The sequence below is a fragment of the Octopus bimaculoides genome, chromosome 4, assembly GCF_001194135.2.
Source record: "Octopus bimaculoides isolate UCB-OBI-ISO-001 chromosome 4, ASM119413v2, whole genome shotgun sequence".
Classification (NCBI taxonomy): Eukaryota; Metazoa; Mollusca; class Cephalopoda; order Octopoda; family Octopodidae; genus Octopus; species Octopus bimaculoides.
The window spans coordinates 71,365,710-71,368,967 of NC_068984.1; the positions used below are offsets into that span (position 1 = coordinate 71,365,710).

Here is a 3,258-nt window from a genome sequence, read left to right on the forward strand (position 1 = left end):
ATATCTGTTTACAGAACATAGAAATAATGGTTTATATAAATTTACTTATATTTTTTTATTCAATGGCTTACAATTAATTCAGATATGCGTTTGGATAGGTTCATAGCTTGATATTTTCAGCCGATGAACTAAATGACTGAAAATATGGGAGAACGCTACCCATGATATCTTCTTGAGAGCTGCGACAAAGCAACAGCCAAAGAAAACATTAAGATTTGGAATTTCGTTATCATCGCATTATTAGAGAGCTAGATAAGGTATTTTAAGTAATGAAACTTAAACCATTTTTTCCTGCCTCTACAAGGACTCAATGGCACTGACGCCGGTAGAGAAACCTGATACCCGACCACATCGTTATGTTCAGTGGCAGGCTTTTGGTGATTACAATTGCATTTAGAAAACATTTTCTGAGGTAAGTATTTAAAAGTTTTTAAATCTATTTACTATGAACTGTGATAGAAATACGACAGACTCGTAAACAGTTTACAAGTTTAAATCCTAAATACTAGAAACAATGAATTATAAATAAACTATGACTGGTAAAGCCGCAATAGTACTAAGATTTAGATATAATCCTACAATACAAGATTAGGATTTAACTGGTTACATATAATCGCTATATAAGATTGTAGAGTAAATAACATTATTTACAATGGACGGAGAGATGTCCTCACCTTGTTTGGTGTTATCAAAACGTCTTCTGGCGGAGTTTCGTTCCCAAATGGAGTGCACTGTCCTTATTCCTAAGGTATGCTATTTTTCTGTTGATATTATTTTTCAAGTCCCTGCCTGCGATTGAACTTAGGATCCGAAGGTTAGTAGTCCGCGCATTTATCCACTACGCTACATGCCCGTAGGCAATTATACAGTGAATTTTAGGGCTTATATACCTAGTAGTTTATCTTTTCTTAATACTGATTCCACTCTTACATTCATATCTGCACTAGGTCTGCTTAGGAGGTTATTGTATCCTTGCATATGTGAAACCTCTTTCAATTTTCGTATTTCCCAGAAGCGTTTTCTGTCGATTATTCTAACTACATCCAACAGCAGAGGTAGTCTCCGTTTTTCCATACATGATCGGCTATACCCGATATTTCAACATGTATATATTGGTAATTACTGGTGATAATGGCGAAACCATAGCTAAACACTCATCCTGTCGATATATATCAAGTAGTTTCGACGCAGACAGTCAACATTTCCATCAGGTTTTCTATTGGTATATTAGCGCGTTCTTTCCGAGAGGTATCCGTTATCCAATGGGGTTATGCTTGATCAATTCTATGAAGTAAGTGGAATTCTTCACATACGATGTTGACTCACCTGCTAATGAACTGATTATATCCACAAGGAAGCGGCTCAGGGGATGATATGCCGAAACACCACAGCTCACTATAGGTCTCAGGAAATCGTACAGGTGTGGCAGCTTACTGTAATGTTGGGTCAGTTGTCTGTACTTCATTGGTATGAAGTGAGTCTTGTTCTTGATTAAGATTTGTGACAACTTCCTCTCTGTTTTCAGAATTGAGTCATTCTTTATTTTGCTGTAACTGCCATCACTTATGAGACTTGCCAATTTTTCCAAGTATTCAGACTTCTTCATCACCAACGTAGCTTTGCCCTTGTAAGCTGGAAGTATTATGATGGAACTGTCACGCTGTAATGTTTTAATAACAAACTTTCTTCCTTAGTGATGTTTGGTTTAGGAAGTTTCGCACTCTCTAGTACCTATTTCACTTTCCATCTCAGTTCATTTCCCTGAACATTTGGTATCTTTGATGCTATCTCTTCAATAAGGGATATTATGTCCAAGTATGGAATGCGCTTGATGGTTGTCGCACAGTTTAGACCTTTGTTCAGTACTGCTTCATCGGAGGTGTCCAGTTGTCGGATACTTACGTCAGTTACTGCTTTCACAAGTAGGTGATGTGCTTTGGTCTTTATTCTCTGACCTTTGAGATCCACAAACTTCTAAATATGGTATGCCTTCACCTTTTAACATTCTTCCTTGTACAACTTTCTTAGACCTTATTGAATTTTCTCTCTGTCATCATCTCTGATTATTCTCCCAAGTAATGAATATAGCCTATCTCTGATTTCGCTATTTCTTTTCGCAACCGTTCGACCTTTATTTGAATCCACTGATTCCATTATAGTCAAGCAATATTGATTTGATATACTAGGCTTATAAGCCCTAAAATTCATTCTATAATTGTCCGCGAACATATAGCGTAGTGGATAATAGTGTGCCCCATTAGTTAAGTACAGGGTTAGGTTCAAAATTCCACTAGAATACCTGATGGAGACTGGAGAGTACGTCAGCCGAAACGTTGGGATAACAATAAAGAAAAGTGAAGAAACCTGTCCATCCATTGTAAATAATGTATATAATTCCTCATCTCCAAAAGATAGAATAGTATTATAGTGAATAACATAAGTACAAAACGATGAAAGCAAAACAAAAACTAGATTGCTAATCGACGTAACTGCCTCCTGCTTTTGATATGCGTATGTGTGAGTGGGTGTGTATGTGTATGAGCACGTGCGTGTATATATGCATATATGCGAGCGTGTGCCTGAGTGTTTGTTTGCGCTCGAGTATGTGTGTATGTAAGTATAAAATTTGGAACGTCGAGTAATTTTGTTCTAAATACAATACACCATTAACGCTTGATAAACTGAATTTAAGAGATGAACAAACTGCTGATGACTATTGTAAATAATTTCGATTAAACGAAAAAAGAAAATCGTAAGACTCACGTATTACCGACAATTGACATGCACTTACAGGCTTATGGCGTAGTGGTTAAGGGCGCAGGCTACTAACCCCGAGTTTCCGAGTTCGATTCCCGTTAATGACCTGAATGATAATAATAATAATAATAATAATAATCATAATAATAATAATAACAACAACAACACCGAAACATACCTTAGGAATGAGAACCCAGGTTCTAAATTTTCCCCATGACATGATGAAAGCTGAAACGTTGTGTTAACAACAAAAAAGATGAGGACAAATATCTGTCAAAAGTAAATAATGTAAATAATGTACGTGAGTCCTCAACTCTTAAATATAGATCTAAGATGACACATGTTCTTATAGAGGACGTTCATTCTTTCTTTCTCTCTTTTTTCTCTCAATTTCTCTCTTCCCCTATTTCTGTCTCTCTGTATGTTTGTATTTATATACATACATATATGCATGCATACATACATACATGCATACATGTATATATATATATATATATATAT

The 3,258-nt window shown here is 35.9% G+C and overlaps 1 long non-coding RNA gene across 3 annotated transcripts in view; it reads right to left on the reverse strand.

Annotated features, from left to right (window-relative positions):
• The window catches only part of LOC128247595 (uncharacterized), a 137,815-nt gene that overhangs the window by 15,023 nt on the left and 119,534 nt on the right, over positions 1-3,258 (reverse strand). For 2 of the 3 annotated variants that reach the window (XR_008263936.1, XR_008263937.1), the window contains one exon: positions 2,764-2,863. This is a non-coding gene — a long non-coding RNA (uncharacterized LOC128247595). The remainder of the gene's footprint in view (positions 1-2,763; positions 2,864-3,258) is intronic. The other variant, XR_008263938.1, reaches the window with a different exon arrangement.